This window comes from Lineus longissimus, chromosome 16, assembly GCF_910592395.1.
Source record: "Lineus longissimus chromosome 16, tnLinLong1.2, whole genome shotgun sequence".
Classification (NCBI taxonomy): domain Eukaryota; kingdom Metazoa; phylum Nemertea; class Pilidiophora; order Heteronemertea; family Lineidae; genus Lineus; species Lineus longissimus.
In genome coordinates this window covers 1,009,067-1,023,779 of record NC_088323.1, presented here as the reverse complement: position 1 = coordinate 1,023,779, position 14,713 = coordinate 1,009,067, and the positions used below count along the sequence as shown (strand labels likewise).

The following is a 14,713-nucleotide window of genomic DNA, read 5'->3' as shown; positions in this document are numbered from 1 at the left end:
AAAAAAATGAACTCACTAACAGGTCTAGGCCTTTACAGTGCTTTATAAAGTTGACCATGACCTAACATTTACAGGTCAATGTTACATATTGCAATTGTACATTCAACCTATGATTTTGATTATTGAAAACTACAACCGCGATATTTGTCAGACCAGCAGGTGAACAATATTTTCATCACGGAATGATACTACTGGACAAATACGAACACATGTGCTCGTTAAACATGCTTTTATCACCTAAAAGGAGGCAAATTCAAATTCACTTATTTAGACAGCATTCTTTTCGAACAGAATGGCATTATTGAGTTACTTGAAGTCGACAGCATGGTAACACTTGGGTCACATGTCTATGCACGCTTTTATCGATTGAACCCTTCGACAATTCAATGTTGTATCATAAGATCAACTAAGTTCACATTCGCGCCTTGCATGACCCTTTTCCACGGTCGACTTCGTTTGTAACCAAGGAAATGACATGCCCAATAACACATACTACTTTTCGAATGATGATGGCCTCAGTAGGTTGACACTGACAAACCGTATCAGGCCAGGGAATCACCTATCTAACCGCATCACCATCCACCCAGTCCGATCAATGCACCAAGCTCATAAAACACAGTACTGCGACAGAGTATGGATTTTCAATCGTGGGACAATATTCATAGCTGGAGGGACCCATTGTAGCATGTGGACAGAATGACAGAAGATTACCTCAGGAAGACGGGTCTGGATGGAACGAGTTTCATAGTTTTTATGTTTTTCATCCCGATATCTCGTGTGCCATCTCATCCCCTTACGTGAACTGATTTTTTGGCGTGGACTTGTTTTATTGTATAGGCTCGTCGTCATCCATTTTTATATCTTTAGTTGGTCAACTTCGTGGGTCCTCCACTACTGCACGTTTCCTGTTTAAAGTGCATAGACCTCTGACAACCTTCATGACAACAGTGTTGAAACAGTTGCCATAGTTTTATTAGTTATTTAAACAACATGAATCAATCACAATGTTTGTCATACTGAAACTGTAGTTTACCAGCAGGTTGATCACGAAGGCTGTATATTGACGTGATTAGTAAACAACAAACAAATTAACGAATGACCTTTTAGAAGAGAGTGAGAATCCCTCCCCTGTTGGTGTTCGTGGCTTATGCATCAGTTCCCGGCTGACTGAAGACTGCCCGATGGCATGTAGAGAGGCAGTACGGAGCAACTCATCCTGGTCATCCACTTGATGCGTAATGTTACATGAGCGTGACAGTTCGCATTCTATACGATGTGTAACACAGAAAGAATAATGTTTTATGTTTGAAAAGTGTTCATATCGGCGCAAACATGCATTTGCAGTAGAATGAAACGGACTCGTTAGTTTTAACATGCAAAACATGAAGTGATTACCTACGAAACCGTCTTCAAGAATACTTAACGTTAGGTATTATGTAACATGAATTCTGTGCTTTTGAACGACAGGCATGGGCCTTGGTAGAGGTTTACCAATCGTATTTAAGTAAGTCATTTACTACATTTTACCACATTTTCCGACATCTGATGTTCATAGTGTAATTGTTTGGCACGTACTCGGATAACATCTCTACGAATACCGACACATATTTAGTAGGCGATGATCAGTTATCGCTCCTAAATACCGTATAGACAATAGTACCGATAAATTATGTACGTATTGATATACTGAATGTATCGGGAAATATATTTATAATGAAAGACCGTAGCAAGGTGAGTGCAAGCAATTACCGATAACATTAACAAACATATTCTGGGCAGGGGAATATTATCAAAAACGATCATGGGAGTTGCCACTTACTTAGGAGTCTCATTACAACCTTTCAAACTGATACAGTTCCCTTGCCGGTACAAAACAGGGAAAACACGTTGAAAAGCTATTTTGGAAACAGCCGAAAACCTGGCTATTTCTTTCATTGATCATCGATAACCAATGTATAACCAATTAAGTTATCAAATATATATTTGCGGGTGTCGCATGGTTAGTATTCTGTAGAGCTTAGGGCGACTCTCTGGTGCGATAAAAATGTGCTTACCTGGAGTGCATTTGATTTGTTTGACACAGTTACTAAGGTTGCTGAGACAGACAGAAACGGGAACAATAATAGAAGCATATTGTTACAGGAACAACTAATTGCAAGGGCAACCATTTCTGTCAAACAAGAAAAATACTCCCTGTGTTGCTTGTAATAGGTCCCGACACCAGCCTTGCTAGCATGGTTTTTCTCTGAAAGAAATAGCATCAACACTAATTCATCATTAGGGAATCTGGTTAAATGAAGCTGATTTACAATAGATCAATATCCAATGATCCATGGATCTATAGAGAAAGAATGAATGAACTGACTGAATTTGATATAGCTTAAGTATAATACACGCAATGTTTTCAAGTTCTTGTCCGGGTAATGTGGCGGGCGCCAGGCAGACAAATACTGATAAGGAAACCCAAGAACCTGAGTGCACCCAATCCAGCAATGACCTATTGGTACCATTATTATAGATTCTATGTCAATTTTACTATTTACATAAAGATTGTAACAATAATGAAAAATGTCAATCAACAGGACTTTAATTTCCGATGTAAAGGTTTTAAAAGGATCGGATTTTGTTAAACGATTGAAATCAGATTTCTCGCCTAGACTGTTTTTAAGGGGATATGAATCGTACCACAAGTTGAAGTATCTACCTATCATTCTGGTAAAGGGGATATGCATCCCTCAACCTAACTTTGTCAACTACCACCATTATTCTTATCCACTGCTTGATAAAGTATGCATTTACGTAATCGGTTAAATGACAGCGAATGCCCAAATCTGCAAAATTTCTATTGCCATTTACAGATACCACACTGTTCTTCACATCAAATTGCATCTCTTCCCTCTTTCGTGCTGACATGATGAAAATATCGCCTTAAGTCTTAGTAATGAGCGTATCGCGCTCACTTGGAGTCTAATTATCGACTTAATTAACTCATCTTTCAATTCAGTCACACCGAAATGAGATTATCCACCCCTTCTGTTTGTTATGCATGAAAGTCTTTTTCTCTGCAGAAATTCAAAGGAATTTGCTCCCGAGGAAAATGAGGTGCAGATATGATAATGGCAATAACAACCTGTATGGGACAGGGGCGTTGATGTGGCGATTCGGGTTCTGATAGGCAGTTTGAAAGTGGTGGAGGTTGCAGAAAAAGCGATCCAACAGACGTAAGATGTCAATTTCTCATTAACCTTGCAGAGGTTCCGTCATCCTCCTTTTATGAAAAGTCGAATTTTCAACGAACAATGACTCGTTCGTTTCAACTCGCAACTCGCATAAAAGAAGCCTTCGATGATTTAAAACACTCACTTCGATCAATCACCATTTTTTAATCAAGTAGTCAATTGATATCAAAACTTCTTTGAGAATTATCCCACCCAACCTGCCATTAACAAGAAAAATTGATTATATGCCTGCATGGTAACTTCACCACAACACTTATTGGCAAGTTACCTTTTTTATTCATTTGAAAGTCTTAGATTAATGATTTAATTGGGTGTTGCTGTACATTAATTTCGTATGGAAGTTAGAATTATGATGCCATCAATGATAAATTAGAATCTGCAGCTACTTATAACGTCTACGGTCTTCAACATTGTAACTTAGCCTCAACCTTATCGTCTGACTTAGTAACTACATGTACTTCAAACGTAATTTTTTTTTGTTGAAAGGTACTTGACATGGATTTTATGTCTCCAACACACAATTTACGTCTTGCAAATGTAAATGCTATGTTGGGTAGCCCAACATGAATTCTGTGGCTAAACCAAAAAAAATTGGATTTTTTCAAATTTTGTTTCCTTCTTATAAAAATGTTTTTTTTACTCATTTTTGAAGAAAAAAACATTTTTAGAAGAAGGAAAAAAAGATTTGAAAAAATCCACAAAAAAATTTGTTTGCCTCATTTTTTCCGAAAAAATATTTTTTTGATTACTTGAAAGTAACAATTTCTCTAATTTACATGAAAAAGGAGATATACAAAAGGATGTCATTTTTGGAAATTTGAATTTTTTATAAATTTGTTTTCACCATATTTCATATTTTTCGTAATTTTTTAGAAAAAGAACAAAACATAGCATCTATGTCGTTCCAATGTAAATGAAACGTTAATTTTACACCCAGCCTCAATCATAGAATTTGCGTTCACTCCCAACACAGAGTCAACGTCGGGCAAACACAAAATTTATGTTGTGCCAAGTGTCCTGATTTCAACTGTCCTCATCTGTATGCAATCAGCTGCCAACAAGATTATGTATTTCAATTTGAAAACAATTTATCTGAATATAGCGCTGTAAATACAGCGTTTGTAATAAAATATCAAGGTTGTGCGCATGTAGGCGTGCACTTTCTGGCTTCATAATCCTATGGATAATCTATGAATTATTTTCATTTGGAGTGTAGGCATAAAAATCCTACTTCAACTGATTCAATTGATGAAACTCACGGTTATAGGATCTTTGACGGATTTCAAAATCATAGAATCACAGCGTGTTTTTTTATGCATTACGACCCAAAGAAATACATATGCATTACACGTATAAATACTATTTGTGTACTGATTGATTTTTTTTCGGACGAGACTGGACGTATGTTAGTTATTATAGTACATCTAATACTAACCTCTTATACACATGATATTACATATTTCATTCACTCCAGGCAGTCGGTACCTTACAACCATCAACACGAGTTTGGGAAATATGGACGATTGGTCGCAACAAAATGAATTACTCCGTGAAGGTTATTTCTCCATTCCCAGATGTTCTCTTCCTTCCAGCATGGGAACCAATCGACTAACACTGTTTATTACCCTAGGGGCCACAAGTTAACGCAACGCATCTACTCAATATAGTAGCGTTGTAGCAATTTCATATTGGAAGAAAGAATTGGATCTTATGTTTTTACATTAAAGATGACATTGGTATTAAAGCCAAAGACGAAAAACTATAAGGATATGTTAAACCAAATGCTAGCCCTACGCACGCTTGACTACTTAAGCATGTACTTGTATTAGCTGTCAATCTGGTACATGTATACCATGAACATGATACAAAGATGAAAAGAATTTTGACCTCTGCATACATGTATATTTTGATTTTTTACCTGGACAAGTAAGTGTATCCCTGCTACCTGTACTTCTGATTGGACTCCATTTGCCCCGGTTGCATACCAATACCTGCAGCAGACAAAGGGAGAGATGATGGAAAATAAGTCAACATGGTCATGGGTCATCTACAGAACAGTCCCAACACTCCTAGAAATAAATATTTGTGAACTTTTGAAAACCGTTTAGGGTTTTTCCGCTGACACAAATATGCAACCTGCCGAAATGTTTTGGTATGAAAAACCAAGAACGGTTTTGAGATTCTGAACAACCACCAAGTTTTTTCAAAAGCGGAAACTAACTTCTATTTCTAAGAACGAACTGCACTGTCCACATATTTTATCACCAAAGTGACAACATGACGGAGACACACTTTCTAGACTGCATCAACTGGGATCAATATATCAAATATACGTCTGACATATTATAATGTCATATGAAGATCTCACTTATCGATATAGGTACAAGTACAACCGACCCCTGATAAAGACATCTGTCATTCGTTTTAGCCGAGTTAAAATGGGCTACAATATTTCGCACCAGATGGATCCGGAGAGCTTGCCTTTTGCAGAAATTGTCCTACATGATGACAACTGTGAGCTATCGCAAGACAGATAAGTCAATCAAATTGGCGAAACAAGGACCCATTTAAACGACAATTAGATCAGTCTTTGCAAATGGCTGTGCGGTTAGAGCGTACTGGTATTCTTATGGCACTTATAAAAAGAAGTGCTCTTGCTGACATGCCCGCTAAGAAGTGCTCTTGCTGACATATCTCCAAAGAGTCAAGCAGCTGTCGCTGACTTTAGGCCTATAAATTACATCACTCCACCTAAAATATGTTGAAAAGACAAACTTGACTTCAAACAAATATCGACAAACGCATTTACGATTACATAGCAGTGCTTTTCATAAAGCATACGCGCCGTTGCGATACAATTTTCAGAAGACCAGGTCTGGTTTATTATGTACGACTCGACAGTCCTATCAGACCGGTAAGCCAACAAACCATCGCTTTGGCTACACTAGAGCCGTGGTAATTAGCTGCATATCATGCTAGACAACACGTTTCGGAATGCATCATCATTGCAAATTCATTTTTAGACAACATAATCCACGCCCCTGCTGGACACCAAGTGTGGCGGGAATAACGCCGTCATCTTTTGCCCTCCAAATCCTCCTCGATCTTAAATAATCATAGTACAGCATATGATTGCCGTCCATTCAGAGTAGCTGACATAAGGGAGATTAATTCGTGCCACTTTTTTTGAATTTCAGTTTATCATATACACTTAAGTAGGGTAGTGTGTCTTCAGAGTGGAAGTAAATGGTATTGCTTCAATTATACATTATAGATATATTTCGTTTGATGGCCCCATCTGCTGTGACACTCAAACTTGGTTTTCATCAACAACTTGCTGCAATATACTATTGACAACATACACACATGCTGTTAACGGATGCCTTCACGACAGAAAGCTGCCTTTAGAAACTCGTCTGTTTTTCCTTTGATGCCTCTATCTTCAGCTGTGACAGTCTTGTGATGGGAAAATTATATCTCGGTTGCGGATAATTGAGCTTGCCAATGAACTGAGATCACTGTTTCGGCGGCTGGTTTCAGGATAAGTGGTGAAAAAACAAGGATTCTGAATGAAAGCAAACGTCGTAATAAATCCGCAGTGAGGTATCGCTGGAAGGTGTAGACATATCAGAAGTTCCAGAATTGAAGGAGCACAACTCCAGTTCCAACAACTGGGTACACTATAAGACTACACCATGGCATCAGTCCAGGATTTGACAAGAGAAAACATTATGAAATTATGCATTCATAAGCTGATGGAATCCAACCCATTCATCGTATTCACCAGCCTGACCAGGTCCTCAGTAAAATGATTAAAAGTTACATCGTAATATGTGGAAAGATGTAATTTCGCGGAAAGGTCATTCGATTACATTACCAGCGTAGGCCCTGATTATATCTGTGCCACATATTGATAGTATATTCACTTAGTAATACATTTACCAAATTTAGTCTTGAGCTATTTCGTGAATAGGTCAATTCAACTTGATTGACAAATTGATAGATCAATTCCAATACATGAATATGTGGTCGCCTCCCTGATATAACCTAAGATGCTTGTCCTTTACCGTCATCTCAAAATCCGCCAGCCAGGGCTAGGTATACTTAGCGCCGGTCTCAGTTCATTCACAAGGCAATATCAATGATTTCAAAAGTTACACCAGTAATGTAAAAGTAAAAAGCTACTCCGATTCCAACCACTGCGTGTAATACAACTTGTCATAGCCCTTTACCGTCATCTCGAAACCAATACAAATCAAGGGTTTAGGGAAATCAACCAGCCAGGGTCATGTAAGGGCATCACTTGGAGGAAATTGGACCTTTTATGTAAACACCAATCAGCCCAACATGTCGGAACAAATTCAATTGCTAAACTCAGGTCTAGTGAGTAAGTACGATCGAACGGTGATTTCAGATAGTAGGGAGTGAGGGAATTGAGAATCGAAGGGCTGATTTGCAAAGTAATTTCATGAAAGTTATTATGCTTTCCTTGTGTTTGGCAAGTATTTATTTGAGATTCCTCAAAACAGCTTTACCATTTGAATCGGCAAAGCAATTGAAAATCAAAGAGCTTTGATGGATTTTTCATAAGTTTTCACAGTGGTGGCTTATGCTGCGATATCTATCTATTGATTAGTAAAACATTCAAACAGGTTTACCCTTGAAATGGACAATGATTGAATATAATCGGCAGATCGGTATAAAGGTTTTAAAGGTCGTTTTTAATCATGAGTCATCAAAGCTTAATGTTTTTGTTTGTAAGCGATGACATTATCAAACATTTTTAATTGTTTGATCAATTCAGGTTGTACTATACGCACACCACAGGCCACCCACACGAAAGAAGATTACAAATCTTAATTGTGTTGTCATACGATATCCCTCTTGACAGAAAGTCTCAGTGCAGACCATAGCGTCACATGTAGTTATGAACTGGATTCTGTTCCTAAAGATGTATTGAAAAACCGATTTTGCCACTGACGCTTTTGAAAGGAAGCTGATATTGAAAGACCCGATTATCCAAAAAGTGGGATTTTCAACGAGGTGATATTTCTGAAGTTATTTAGGTCGAAAATCCCGATGAATAATTCTTATGACATTCTCACTTACTTTTTAGTTGTTTACATGAACATGTACATTCGTTACAAGAATAGTGTCAGATCCTCAGTGATGATCTTAACCGTGAACCTTACAAGATTGCGAAGAATGTAAGTGCACATGTACAAACTTCAAATTCTCATAAGATTTCAAGAATCTTATCGGGGTTTTCGACCTCTGGTTTTGTCTACCATCTCCTCTTTCTTCGGATTCCGATAACAAAAAGATCTAAGGTTTGTTGAAAACATATCTTTGTTGCGATACATTGCACACGAATGCAAAAGCAATAGCAAAATTCTGCGGTTTCTTACGGTTAGAGTCCCAGTATTTCACACTCTGAAGCAAGTCATTCCTTCTTCTGTGCATGATTCTCCTGGCATGCCTGGTTCTCCAGGGTTTATGATGAATGCCATGGCCCCATGGACAGTTTCAATGGAGTACAGCTCATTCATCGGCTTCTTTTCATATTCATTACAATTAATTTGAATTCAAACTGAGTCGTTTCTCGCTCAGTTGTCGATTCAAGAAAAAAATCTATCAACCAAATTGCTGACATAAGATGTAAGATACTCTATGCGATTGGCTAGGGCAATGTAGGATCAGAGATTGGAAGGGCAGGACAAATTATTGCTGGCACCGCATGTCATGTTCAAATCGCAGAATTTCCCCTTCAACTGAGTGAGCAAAAAATCTGCGATGTCATTTTTTCTGAAAATGACTTTAAGTACCATGTTCATGTGTCGATTTTGAAAATAGTTGCCTTTTTTTTCTTTTTCATATGAATTCAAAATCACTGTTATTTCAAGCAGTATTCAAAGGCATTCACCAATATTGTATCGAAAAGGTGTTCGATATATTTTAGCGCTGTATAGATTTTTGATATCACCCCTTCGGCGAATTTTTCCCTCTATTGAAGAAATTTTATTTAGCCTTCGTATTCGGAAAAATGTAAAATCAATTGATCAGGCATTATAATAGGAGTACACTGCCTGTGTTTTATGTCATTTGGTGACTAAACAATATTCTAGGTAAATAGCTTACCTAAAGGTCAGCTAAGTTAGGGAGACTGATGAAATCACACGCCTTGGTCATTCGTACAACCGATTGCCAAACCTCCCCAATAATAATTGACAATTTCTTGAAACTGCTAGGGGCATATCACGAATTTTAATTATTTCCTTTAATATAATTGATCGTAACCAGGCCGATAGACACATGCAGAGTAACTTTAACCATTATACTGTAACCACACGAACCTTGGTAATTACAGTGATCAAAACACATAACGATAACGTATATCTTTACCAAAAATTTATTTAGCTTTCCGCGTGACCCAAGATGCAATAATTACACTTTCATTTGAAGCCACTAATGTAAGAAGGTGGTCGAATGCAATGTTTTTCTATTTTCTATTCTGAGATGGTGGGCGTTTACATATTTATTCATATCAAAGAATTAATAATACGACTGCATCACTGATGTTCCATAACAATTCCTCCATTATTGACAGAGCTAATAAATTCCGCGCTGAAGTTAATTGTCTTCTACATTGTACAGATCTCGTAAACTGACAAGTTTGATTTAATGTTATTTCAAACTGGCCTCATCCTTGGAGTCAATGCTCCATATGGCATCAACCAAATTGATACAAATATTCGTCATATATAACTAATGGTTGAAAATGTCATGAAGCTGATTATTAAAGATTACCAATTACATTTGGAACGAAATAACTAACAAGGCTTATCAGTGATGTGAGGGCGGGTAGCCAAGGGTAGGCAATAGCACTGTCATTCCTATTATTGGCGTGGTCCCCAATAATAGAAATGTTCACCCGGCTAAAAAATACGTTTTCGGCAACAGAAACGGGATAGATCATTTTTACCTTTTATAAAAACAGCGACAGAGCAGGCGCTGTTAGGCCTGTACACTCGTGAAAAACCGGGAACCCTCCGCCCGCGGATTTGTGTTTTTCTTTCGTGAAACAAAACGACCCAAAGAACAGCTGAACAACAGCAAAAGCAAAAACATAAAAATTCCTACCTTTTTCTTTCAATCAGAATGGAATCCGTTGCGAATGTACGGAATTATCATCTAGAAGAAAACTCCCTTGATATTCCACAAGTTTTTCGCGGCGATGTCAGATCTGGATCAATATTAAGTTGCGCGGCGGCGCTGCAAGTAGGAGTGCAACAGATGCTAGTTACAGAAACGGGGGCATGTCGAGGATTGCTCATGCGGGGCTTAAAGCCATATCTTCGGTAGACTTCGCGAAAAATACCTTAGTTTTCGCAAAACGACCATCACCACTAGAAATCATGGCTATGCCTATGTTCAGCAAAACTTGGAACTTTATAGGCGTCCTATTGATAGCTGCAAGTGGAGTGCTATAATAGTCGAGGGCCAAGAGGCCATCTTTTTGATGGGAGTATTGGAAACCCCACAACAGGCATGACGGGGCCATCCCCTCCAAAAATGATTGAAACGTTATTAAAAACATCAGCACGGATTGAGCAGGAAGTCTTGATCTAGAGGTATTCGGTTCGAACTCATTCTCTCTCCACCTTTGTGTTTAATAGTAATGTCGCCCCGTTGAAATGTCTTGGAGTTTTTCTATTTTGTTGGTGTTCCATAGATAATGTGCGAAATCATGTCGTCACTTCTGTAGGCTTCAAGTTAACAGAACTGATTCCACTTTGTCAAGTGCACTCCAAGCAGGGGACCACGTCGTGCTGTCCGGGCTATTCGTATTACCCTTTCTTCAACCGAAATGTACACACAAACAACGGCAGAAGGTCGATAAAAACCTCGTCAAAGAAGATAAACGAATAGAATCTGTATTCAGAGATGATGTCGTTCATTATTCACCATCCGAACATTTAGATTCACACTGATTACATTTTTATTCACCCAAACGGTCTGGCACTTTTGGGTAAATGTATTTTACATTCTTCACACATGGTCGACGCCTCGTCACACTACTATTACAGTGCGGAGTATGTGGTTTTTTTTAATTTCGTTGGTGGTTTAATGCTTGTGTGGCGAGAAAATCCATTTTACATGAATGAAGGATTACACTTTTCCTGGGAGAGGGGGCATTTAAACTGCATAAATGATTTGGTTTGGAAGAAAGAAGACGATTATTACCAGACTAATTCAGCGCATTCAATTCCGAGATTTGTTATTCATAAATGCGGATGGCTGTGTGCTGCAATGGAGAGCGATACTTCAGTAAAATGATCCAATGGCTTTTAGTCTCGTTCCCGCATCCGGCCCCGCCGTCAAAGTCTGCGCCAATTCTTTCTTTACGTCGAGTCACGTTATAAGGTGCCAATAGATTCGCTACGCGGGATCACAGTCCTGAACGGTAGACACAAGTCCGGCCGAGTTTAAAGCCAAACGTTATACCCCTACTTCCAGAGCACCTTACCAACATTGATTGGTGCGTTCATCCCACAGGCAACGGCAAACGTGTCTCCAACAAAGGCACACGAACGAGACGGTGAGCCATGTCATCATAGTTTGACAAGGCCGCATCAGGAATGCCAAGCGTTATTGCCAGATGAAAGGGTATCGTAGCACCCCACTTGGAGGAGTTGGATTTTGCTGGCCAGGGGGATAACATCCTGCTTGCCATCATGCACCGCCACATAACACTGATGCTGATATCTAGACTTTCGTTAGTTTTGTACATGGCTTACGGATTTCATATAGAGCTACTCTGGTTACAGTCTCTGGTGAAGTGTTGAACGCCCGTCGGCGATGTTTGAAACGCCCTCCAGATATGCTAGACTACCAGCAATCCGTAGTAGCGCTACCGTGTCCACCGACAGTGGACCGGATTAAAGCACCGAGGCAGCATCAGCTTACATGATACTGTGTGGTCGCCGCTCAGAAGGTTGGAGGGCGCGTGTACAAAAGGCATGAAAGGTCTTTGTGACACGACAGACCTGAACCGGCTATGGCGTCGTACCCGAGGGCTACCACTAATCGAAATCGAGCACCGCCTCATCAAACAGTTCCACAATGCATGCATGGTTTTAATACTAGCAAAGCGGGAAAATGTTTTGCATCTTTAAAACCCTGAAAGCACCTGCGTGCTCTTAGACTCATCAACGAGTGTCATGTGCACCTCCCGATCATGTATTCTATGAATTCACTTTGCCAATATTGAAGAAGGGACGTTTTTAAAGGTCACTTTAGAACAATTAAATGGTACACATGGCACAAAACTACGCCTTGCTTTCAAGCTTGTATGCGAGATGAACGTCCCTGAAAGATGCGAGCTCACTCATCAACGGGGTCGTGGCACAGTCGGTAAAACGCTAAAGCTCCGATGCTAGAGGTTCCGAGTTCGACCCCGCTGTGGGGGATTTTTTTATTTTATCTTTTCACGGGGGCGCCCATTTTACTGTTAAGAAAAGTACTAATATCAAAGTCTCAGAAATTTTTCATGAATAATAACTGCACTACGGCACTGTTACATCATTCCTATTTTCTTGAGCCACCATTAAATACGAACGGTGTACCCATTTTACGTTCAGTACGCCCCCAAACACGACCTTGCCATGTTTCGCACCTCTGCGTCTCCTTAGAGGCTTCTAAATGACGCATTAGTGCCATGTCACGTCATGAATATGATAAATGAAGGCGGATTTTGTAAATTGACATCAAAAGTCGGAATATCATAAGGGAAGAATGGGTATTAAGCAGGCAGGTTCTGCGATCCGTAAGAGCAACGAAGTAAGAGTAGGCGAAATTGAGAAAAACGTTTGCGTGAATTTCGTACTTCATCGCTGTAGCTCTTCGTATGGTAAGGCATTCGAAACCTACTTATGAATTTCTATTTCGTCTCTCTTCATGTATATATCCGCGGGTTTTCCGCTAGTTATGACAAGTAGGCCAATAGTTCCGACAAACGAGAGTCGCGCGTCTCGTCAGTCTCACACTACGATTTACTTGGTCCATGCATTTCATTCTCAAAAGATCTTGCTCCCCGCCCCCAACTGCTGTCCCGAGTTCCCAAGGCGTTGGACTCGTCCAATCTGTCCGAATAAAACCGTCTGGAGCAGTCAATAGAAGTTCCTATATGTTCGATCGATACTAAAACCAGTCAGTTACGCGCTAATCTTTCGCCCCATTTCAGCAGAATTGAGCATTTTCTGTCGTATTTCATGTATTTACGTTGAAGCTGGAGTGATTGGTCGTGGGGGTAGATGAGGCGGACACTGAAGTGGAGATTCGGGTAGAGAGTCAAAGGTACGATGACAGAAAAGGCGGGAGAAAGGTGGCATGATGAAATTGTTGACTATTTCCAGGAAATTAGAATTCAGGGAACAGATTAAACTTATGGTGCGATTGCTCGATTCCTGCTACGTAGCGAAGGAGCATTACAAAAGCGCAGGTCGCAAGCGGCAATCAACCAGTGACTGTATTTTAATCATGTTATCTTCCCACACCCTAACTCTCCTTCCAAGAGCAATGATAAATATTAGCCTTGTGCTAGGAATATAAATTGAAGGATTAACAGAAAAATGTCCGACGCTCTGATGTTGGTCTCGAAGTATGGCCTTTTGGACCGGTTATTTTGGAAATGCGAACACTTCCACCCTCAAGCGACCACGACGTCCAGTTACTACCTCATCACCCTGGTGAATTGCGGACCGACACTCCCCTTGTCCGGGGAGAGGACCATCTCATTTACGTGCGGAATCTAGCAATACTCAAAATTTGATATTATAATGTGGATCTAGCACCTTGTTAATTCTCCATATGGTTGGAATAGGTCTACCGTAAAAGAAAATGTTTAGATTTCACAGCAGCGTTTGACACGAATCCGGTAATACTGATTTATAGCTCGGGTGATAATTATCTCTTCCTCAAATATGATTCCACTAAATTTTTCTAGGCCCAATAAAGTTTTATTCAGCATTGTTCAGGCAAGAAATTGGTCACGCCGTACACTAGTATTTTTGCAACCTTTTAACAACTGTGTTCCCTGCACGGTGCTTTAATCATGATTTGATCATGCACCCCATCTAAATCTCCCCAGCAGCACGCAACTTCTCCTCTGTAGTACAATAATAAATATTAGCTCTCTGCTCCTTGAATATAAATTGACGGATTAGCAGAAGATTCGGTTTTGGGCAGACCTGTTCATGTTATCTTAGACTTTTTAAGGTTGTAATTTATTTGTTTCATGATGTTTTCCGCGCAACCCTGTCCAAATTGTGTTTACGGGGCCTGGTTACGGGGCGTATGCTTTACTCCACTCCAAGAACAAATTGCACAAACGCGAGTCTTTAGTCTGGTTGAGTAAGCCAGTGATGTTGCTCTAACCAGACTGTTACTCGAGGCAGAGAGGCACTTGTGACCAA

General features: G+C 39.6%; 1 protein-coding gene across 9 annotated transcripts in view; it reads right to left on the bottom strand.

Annotated features, from left to right (window-relative positions):
* Positions 1–10,461, bottom strand: part of LOC135500351 (ligand-gated ion channel 4-like) — an 87,225-nt gene extending 76,764 nt beyond the window's left edge. For 8 of the 9 annotated variants that reach the window (XM_064791769.1, XM_064791773.1, XM_064791774.1 and 5 more), the window contains exons 1-2: positions 10,380–10,461; positions 5,158–5,230 (exon numbers count right to left, since the gene is read on the bottom strand). The gene's annotated coding sequence lies outside the window, so the exon portion shown is untranslated. Of the gene's footprint in view, positions 1–5,157; positions 5,231–6,605; positions 6,617–10,379 lie in introns of those variants that run through there. The other variant, XM_064791770.1, reaches the window with a different exon arrangement.
* Positions 10,462–14,713: the final 4,252 nt, after the last annotated feature.